Source organism: Mchenga conophoros, linkage group LG3 (genome assembly GCF_057382185.1).
Source record: "Mchenga conophoros isolate Kocher_MC1m ecotype Shallow Benthic linkage group LG3, M_conophoros_male_GT1.1, whole genome shotgun sequence".
Taxonomy (NCBI): domain Eukaryota; kingdom Metazoa; phylum Chordata; class Actinopteri; order Cichliformes; family Cichlidae; genus Mchenga; species Mchenga conophoros.
In genome coordinates, this window is record NC_140528.1 from 83,656,162 (window position 1) to 83,665,488 (window position 9,327).

Below are 9,327 nucleotides of genomic sequence, written 5' to 3' on the forward strand. Positions count from 1 at the left end.
GTAAGCACACTGCACGCTGTTAACACACAAATCTGTCACAAGCACTGAGATGAAGCAGCACAAAGTGAGGTTACAATTTGTTTTCCATTGGAGATAAAGCGGCTCATTGCCAGCGCCACTGTATATGCGCGGAGTCATCTTTTCACCGGTCTATTTTCTTCTGCCAGCTTGATGTTGATGGTGCAGCCTGTAGTTTGTTGTGATTGTGAGATAATTTCAGTCGCGGGCGCAACTGAAACATTGATGGAATTTCCTCTTTACAGGTGAAACGTGTCTGAAAACAGCGCGGAAAAAGGGGGGCATTTTGAATGGGATTATATAATTATAGTTTTGCCGTGTGTGTTTTTTCTTATTTTTCTTATCCGAAGCCGTAATTACTGCGCACAGCCATGGGTCGTTACTCCTTTCAGCTGGCCTAATCTCACAGAGTATGAATAGAAACTGTCAATCAGACGCTGCACTCTGCGGAGAGACAAGAGGGGACTGATTGCTGCTGCTGCACAGCGACACACACACACACACACACACACACACACACACACACACACACACCTTCTTCCTCGTTGTCTCCAATGTTTTTGCCCTCCAAAAAACAGATTTTTCCCTCCATATTCAATTTTCTGAAGACTCCTCATAGCTTGATTTCTTTGGGTGTTTTTAGGAAACATTTTCATGTTTTAATATGTTAACAAGTACAGATTATTTATTTATTTATTGGCTGCTACATTTGATGCCTAATTGTACCCCAGTACTTCCATTCAGGCCTGGCTGCCGACTGACACACCTGCTTGTTTAGGCTTTTTAGAGAGCGTTAGATGGATGGACACATGCATGATAGAGAGATCAAGACGGGGACAACCCTGTGTTGTTAATAAACAGTGAACGTGCACAAACAGTGGTTGCATGAAATTAAAAGACACGGCTGAATTTGTGCAATAGTAAACAGATCGGTCCTCTTCAAAAGATGCCCCAAAACAAACAGGAGATACAGTGTTTTGTTTCACCTTAAATGCTTCATATCAAAAACATTTACTGTGGCGATATAGGGAAGCACTTAAATGCTGGTGTACATTTAAGAAACATTTGGATGCTTTTTATATGTTAATACAGCATCAATTTACACGCGTTTAATACCGAAGTGGTTCTGTGTAATGTTTTTATTCTAAGTGCCCTCATTCGTAATTTCAGTTAAGATGTTTGTTTTTTTTCCAACATACTGACTTTCTTAAACTTTCCTTTTGCGCTTCATTTTATAGTCTGCACTCGTCACTATTCATTAAATGTCGCTATCGCATTGGAAGTATAAAATAATGCATAATAATAACAATAATCTTTTTTAGAAAGTTTTTTTTCCTTATGCTGTGCTGATCTGAGTTCAGGTTTATCCTGAAAAAACAACAACAACAACAACAACAACAACAAATTTCCCCCACTTTTGTTTTTTAGTATCATCATGGTGAGATCCAAATTTAATCTCCTGAAATCTCACTTACATTAAATCAAAGCGCATATTCTGCGTCACATGATACCGGTGTTTACAGCCACCCAGACCTGCGCACTGTTTGGAAAAGCTCGTGCCCAAAGGCCAAAAGAAAAAACGCTTTATTTACACCATTCACCGACTGCCTCATCTGCGCCCCCACCACCACCACCACCGCCACCCCGTGTGCGGATTGCGGCCTCGTGGAGATGAATCTGATCAATCAGATCAATCAACAGAGATTACTGTAATCCCGGAGGTCAGTGGGAGGGCACACATCTCACACAAGCTCTGCGCAAACATGTCCACGTGTAAGAATCCATGTAACGATTTTTATTAGAATTGTTAGAGTTTTCACTTTAACTTCATTTAATGAGCAAACCTGAGTGTTGCCTCTGTGGAGCCATGCCAAACACAGCTATGTGAATATAAAAAACAAGTGAAGTTTTTATCACAATTTAAAGGGGAAAAGTCTCCCACTGGAAGATTTCAAACGAGGACATAAAAGGCTGCACGAGCCTCTTAGAAACTCTTTTAAAACAAAAAACAAAACAAAACAAAAAACCACAAACAAAGTGCGTTAGATGTCACACACGAGCCTCCACGGAGTTCCTGTTTGTTCGGTAAATGTGCGCGTGCAGTGTGTGTGAATGCTGCTGCTCGTTAAAACGGACGCAGAGGAGCTCTGGCCCGTTGAAGGTTTCTCTACAAAGTTTTTACGTACAAAGTGGAGGAAACTAACTTTAACAAGTGGTCCACAGTGTGGTGGTTTACACAAAAAATCCCAGGTTCAGTCCCGGGAGGAAAAGACCCGCCAAATAAAACCTGTGGAGTGACGCTCTGTAGACAAAGTAGCCTTCTGTGTGGCTCTAAGGTCAAACTGTTTGAACGAAATGTACCTTTTTATAAATATGATTTCGTGTTGGTATTGAAATGCGCGATTACTGCTCTAAAATCTTCTTATTTTATTTATTTTTTTGCCCGTGGACTACTGAATATAATAATAAGCATGAGAAATACACAAATTTCAATTTTAGATTCAGTTCTCCCCGTTTAAAATCTGCAACAACAAAAAGAAAAGAAAGAAGAAAAATCAATATTTTTTTAAACGGAAGGAAAACTTTTGAATATAACGCCACACTTCAAAGTTACACAAACTACACTATCGTTGTGGTAATGTTTTAAATTAGAATTTCACTTGAAATTAAATGAGTTTAACTAATAATGAATTTAAATTATTATTATTAGAGTTTTACAGCATTTATTAGAAACACACAGAAAATTATCAATGTGATAATTCAGAGCGCTTGTCTGGTGTCCTCATACATGTTGCCTTTTGGTTTCTTCCACGGGATCCAAACACCGCTGCTGCTTACACTGGTCCAAACGTGACCACATATGAAAACTACTAAAGTTATGTTAGTTGTGCTTCTGTCTCCTCACCGAGTATTTAAAGAGCTACTGACTCCTGCTTTTGTGCACGTCATTATTCAAAGACATGAGTTCACTTTAACAACAGGAGGAGTCTCAAATGACAAAGAAAACAAGAAAGTAGAAAATCACAAGGTTATTAGTTTAAATGCAGATCCGTGCAGCTCTGCATTTTCCCCCAGACTACTTTTTTTTTTCAGAGAAAGAAAAAGTTAAAAGCGAGCTGTGATCTCAGTCTTAGGTCAAACGGCTGTTTGTCCTTCTTTTTTTCTTTTTTAAATGATTTTTAGTTTGATGCGGCAGCATCGGGGCTGGCGAATCCGGGTTTAGTTCAGGACTACAGAGGGTCCCAGGAGCGCAGAGACCTCTGTGATCTGAACACTGCGGACTTTCTTCAAACTTTTCTTTTCTTTGTTTTTGTCCCCAAAGCCGCCCATCAACTGATGAGAAGAAAACAAATCTGAAGGTCAAACGTAAGCAAATTAGAAATGCGTCAGTTTGGTGTTGTGTGGACGTTTGTGGGAGGGTTGCGACCTTTGAAACTGCGACATTACGCAGTTGCAAGAGCGGCGGTTATTTAAGATTGGTTATATAATGTTTGGAAACGAGCTGGAGAGGAATAAAGGAGAGAATCCACAACATCCTCTCCTGCTTTCTCACGGTGCTGCGTCCGCTTTTATTTATTGATTTATTTATAGGAGAAATTCCAGTGTGGAAGTTTTAAAGCGGAGCGTAAACTCAAGAATCGGGAGTAATGGCACATCGTCCCGGTTATAATTTTGATGCAGGCCTGCAGGTTGTTAAACAACTAAACCTGAACACGATGAGAACTTTTGTTGTTGTGTGTGCACAGCCTGCCTGTAGATGTTGAGATAAAGTCTCTCTCTAAAAATATATATATTTATATTATTTATATTTCTACTTCTACACTTCATTTAATAGGATTGCTGTGTTGTCTGTTGTGTGGGTGCATGCTGCTCTAGGATTAATAAAGTTTCTCTGATTCTGAGTCCTGACAGACATATATGGAAATATGAGGTGGATGAGACTTTTTCTTCAACCTTTGTAATCCCATGTATTCAATTAAAATTATAATTGAACACAGACAAAAATATTATTATAATTCTAGATCATGATCCAAGAAAAAGAAAAGGAGTGTAGTCTGTACTGTTTGGGACATTTACAGTAAATCACTAAATCTGACTAAGAGGAGGATGTCATGAGGTTTGTGTGTTGGACAGAAACATGAACTGAATTCTTGTAAAGCTTCCATGAACCGGTTACAAGTACATTTTGTGTTCAGTCTCATGCGAAACTTTTCTCCACAAAGATCCTGTAATGTCGAGAACATAAAGTAACCCTAAATCAAGTGAAGACTTCACAATTCATCTAAATTTTTTAGAGGGTAAAAAACTTTTTTTTCCCTATCCACTGAAGTCAAATAAAGAAATACTTTGTGTAAAAGACTGAATAGACTTTCTGCAGGATATCTGTTGTGCAGTGACAGTGGAGACTGCCACCAAGCATCCTTGAAATGCACTGACAGCGGACACAAAGAGCAGCCAGACTCAAACATATACATTTTTTTTAATTCATTTTCAACATTAAAAATACAAATCAAACATACCGGGAGCAACAAATAAACTGCTACATTCCTGAAACCTATCGAGCACTTCAGCTTTACACTAAGATGGATCTCTGACCTATCGTGCACAAACAAACATCAAAATAATCTATCCAATCTTTACTATACCCAGTGCGCGTGGTCTAATAATAAGAAAAAAAATTACACGCTAAATTGAATTCTTTAAGGCTGAATGCAACCAACAACAGAACGAGTAACAACAAAAACATGAACATTAACCAGCAGGAAGGAGATGTTAGGACTTCTTTCAGAGGAGATTATAAAGAGACGGCAGTGCAGCCAGATCATGGCACTTGATCTTTTAAGCACAAATTTAAGTTAGCAGAGCTCCCTCTGATCTGCAGTTGCACTGTGAAGACGGCGCTGGGACAGAGAGGTGGTGGAAGTAGTGGTTTGAAACCTGCAAACTTCCAAAGTTTAGGTGCTTCCGGTTTATGACCCCAGATGTTTGAGTCCTGGGTGGCTCGGACTAACACTGGCTAAACCTGAAAACTGCTCGGGTGACAGGATGCAGACGGATGAACAACGGGGAGTTAAGAGACAAACGGGATGTGGCGATGAAAGGCACTTTTCTGAAGGCTTCATGGATTAAAGCAAGAGATTGGAGCTTGAATAGCTGAAAGGAAAAAGCCCCTCAGAGACTTAAATACCAAAGGATGGTGGTCAGTGTGTGTTAAAGCACTGCTTTAAGGGTCTACACATGGGCAGGAGATGTTGGTCCAGGGAAAAGTTTGGGATAAAATAATGAAAATGTTTTTAAAATGATTATTCGATAATAATATAACAACAATATTTAAACAAATTCATCAGCCAATTCTTTCACCCCAGTTTAACACCCTTAAAACAACTACAGGCTATGCACCGAATATTTGATTCGATCTTGTTTTGGTTACACATTTGTTTTTAATTTGGGGAAAACTGGTGAGTCAACAGCATCTGTAGCTCAGCAACAACAACAACAAAAAGAAGAAGAAGAAAAAGAAAAGACGAGACTTAAAACACGAGAGGTAAACGTCAGATTTTGATGTCAGCTCCTCTTAAATGGTAAATGGTCTGTATTTGTATAGCGCTTTACTTGGTCCTAAGGACCCCAAAAAAGAACGAGAAGGAGCTTTTAAAGTACACACACCTATCACACAGAGTGAAAACCAGCTTAGAAAATCCTGACATATGTCAGCAGATCAGTGCCAGATAGCAGGAGAGCAGGTACTGAAGCATCACTTTCCCCTCCCTCCAGTGTGGCAGCTGTACATTCATTCCTCACCTACTGAAACAAGCCTATGTTTTATTTTGAAAGGCAGACTGGGGAAAGTGAAATGTTTGGGGCAGGTTGGTTCAAATACAACAGAAATATTAGGTATACCTGCTGAGATGGGTTTAACATGAACACTGAAGATGCAGACACATTTTATATTTAGGTCTTCCTTTAAATAGAGAACACTGCAGCACAACTGGTAAAAGATGGCCTTGAGATTGGAGCAGTAACGGATGCAGAGTTCTTTAGCACCCCTGATAGTCACACAGAGGTATTGCATGTTAAACAATGTTCCTAATTCGCTCTCGTCCTCCCTGAATTGCGCAGATTAGAGCCTTAATTTAGGGTCAAGCTTTTGAAGTCGTAAATGAGCCCTTGTTTACTCCTAACTCTATGAATCCAGGCGGGCTTTGCACATCAAAAAAAGACTAAAACTGAACCACAAGTAGTTGTGAGGCTGTGCTGATTTACAGGCAGACGCTGCCCTCTAACGGATGAACAAGGAAAGCACAACAGTTGAAGACAGAAAAGCAAGAGGACTTAATTACATGTTCCTTCAGAGTGAAGGTCAGAGCTGAGGAATGTTTTTCACGTCTCAGGATGAAAACCATTTCTGAGGTCCAGTGAACAGTGAATCACACCAGAGGTGGAAAAGCTGCACAGCCCGTGGCACTAATAGTGTGTGTGTGTGTGTGTGTGTGTGTGTGTGTGTGTGTGTGTGTATTAACGGGCAGCTCAGGAGGTTTCTGTTTCTTTTTCTATCTGTGAAGATGGCAGGTGTGTGAACTTCTGTAGGCGTTTGTGGATGTGTGAAACAACTGGGAACAGAAGACTGACATTTAGTCAAATCCCTGCCAGTCACTCTGCTCAGAGTCGTACTCGAGCTCCGGACCGATGCAGCGAACGCCTTCCAGCAGCATGGGGGTACCATGGTGACGATCTGGACAAGAGGCAGAGAGACAAAAAGAAATCGTTACTCTAATCAGCGCGATTCTTACATTACAATATGAACTGTAATGAGAGATTAATCAAGGCTGTCGACTGCTAAGGGCATGCTGGGAAATAACCTGCTTCACTAGCCTGAATTTACTGTAAGAGGCATTTAATGAAACTAAATAATCTAAATGTTAATTTAAAACAAAATAAATACAGATTCTGATCCTGCACATATTCAAGACTCTTGTAGCTTTCTTTACAAACCTAAATGTGATAAGTCAATAGTTATGTGGGAAATTTACATTTGAAAAAAGTAAAAAGACCTTTGATCATGTAGTACTATATGGCCCAGTGTTCAGGCATGAAACTGGTCTGCACATAAAAACTACAAATTTTAAATATGAACTTTAAGGCTTTTAGACGTGGAGGCGGCTCTTTGTGATTGAGCATAAGAGTCGATATCCGGCCACTAGATGGCTGCAGAGTCTAAAATCTGCAGAGAAACAAGTCCGAATTTCTGGACGTTCTAGTACCAGGAAGCCTTGTGCTGTTAGTTTAGAGTGGATGGCGTTATGAGAGTGGCTGTCCCAGCACGAAGCCTGAATGACCTAAAAGTAACAAATTTTATTTCTCGCTCAAATTAAAGAAACATTGGATATCTATAACTTTTTCTTTCTGATATCTCTTCCTGTTTAATCTCCCTTCCCACTATTGCCAAGTGCTCCCTCATACAGGACTGTGTGATTGCTGGGGTTTCCTCTCTAATACTGTAGTGTCTGTACCTTAAAATATAAAGTGCCTTGAAGTGATTGTCACTGTGAATTGGTGCTGTTTAAATAAAGCAGAACTGAATCGAATGTGGTCCATGAACTAAATCAATTTGAAACCCTTCAGCTAGACACAACCACTGAAAGTCAGGCACTGGAAATGTCTGACAGGAGTCAGTTATTTGGAGCTACATTACAATCTGACAATAACCTTTGATGGCATGTTCTGGTGCAATAACAATAAAACATCGTCAGCCTATTCCAGCCACACCTTTGCACATTATGAACAGTTGTAGAGCATTTAGAAGTGGAAACATGACCTGTGAGCACTTGGCTTTAAAAAGCTCAGGCATCGGTCTCAAACTCATGTATATAATCCACGATGTGCACACGGTGTGAGAGACACAGACCGAGCGGCTCCTTTAAGAGAGGCAGCCCCCTTTTTCACCCCCCTCCTCCTTCTCCCCTGAGGCATCTACTCTACTTCTCCACAGTCCCTCCCCCCACCCTGCAGCAGCAGGCGCATGCTTTTTTTCGTGACTGCAGGATACACATGCAGCAACGCATTGGTGGTTCAGTGGTAGAATTCTCGCCTGCCACGCGGGAGGCCCGGGTTCGATTCCCGGCCAATGCAATTGCTTTAATTTTTTTTCCCCCAGCCCTAATACTGCCAAAATTACTGCCAGAAGTCTGTCGTAGACTTTAAAATACACAGCTGAATGTACAGTTACAAAGCTTAAAATTTTCACAAGTAACACATCCCCTTCCCCTCTGGACACACGATATATGTCCATGAAATAACTAAACTACTCATCCAGGCCATCATAGTCTAAGGACCTTGGAAAGAAAAGCGTCTGGACTTCTTTAAGTTGCTTGAAGACGTTTCACCTCTCATCCGAGAAGCTTCTTCAGTTCAAAGGGTCAAATGGTGGAGAGTCCCAGATCAAACTACTCCCACACGTTTGCGAGCTTGTCTGCAGCCACTCCTATTGTTATCTTACCTACTTGCAACATGTGAAACTCACTAATCTGCTTTCTAACAGTACATGTTTTGATCGTCACCGGTGAGTGGCTAAAGACTTAAAGCACTTTGACATCAGGTGATTCTTTTTACCATACTGTTTTGGATACACCGTTTTTTTAAGGTATTAAGAAATAACGTATATGGGCTCCAACAAACGACCACCTTAAGAATAGATGAACATAAAAATAACTAGCAGTTCAAGCTTTCATCAAATTAGATTAAAATATTGGGAATGTCTATTACAGTTTCCCTACAAGATAAAATCACTTTTTACATTTTAATAACTAACTAAAAACTACCATTAGGACGCTTTCCTATCAGCCTCACTGGATATATAATAATTAACTATACATCGGATAACAACCATGTGTATTTATACAAGACTAAAGGCTCAGCCTGCAGCTGAGTTGTATTATACTCCGTCACTGATCTGATGTGAGCGGTACAGCTGACGTAGAGTTTAATCCATTGATCTGGTTTTCATCCAGGACTCAGTTACACACAAACATCTGAACAGATGTTCAGGCCACATTATGAGGATAAAAATAAACACTAAACAACACAGACCATCATTCATCCTCAACTACGCACGCACGCACGCACGCACGCACGCACGCACGCACGCACGCACGCACGCACGCACGCACGCACGCACGCACACACACACACACACACCACGTTCTGCTATATTTACACAGACACAGATGGAAAAACACACTGCGCACCCCCTTTAACTAATTCTTTAACTAATTCTCCATCTGCTGAGAGAAACGCCACAGACTAATTCAG

At 40.5% G+C, this 9,327-nt stretch overlaps 1 non-coding gene across 1 annotated transcript; it reads left to right on the forward strand.

Moving 5' to 3' along the window:
- Positions 1–8,077: 8,077 nt before the first annotated feature.
- Positions 8,078–8,148, forward strand: trnag-gcc (transfer RNA glycine (anticodon GCC)). Its single transcript has one exon. It is a non-coding gene; the product is annotated as a tRNA-Gly (tRNA).
- The last annotated feature ends 1,179 nt before the right edge of the window (positions 8,149–9,327 follow it).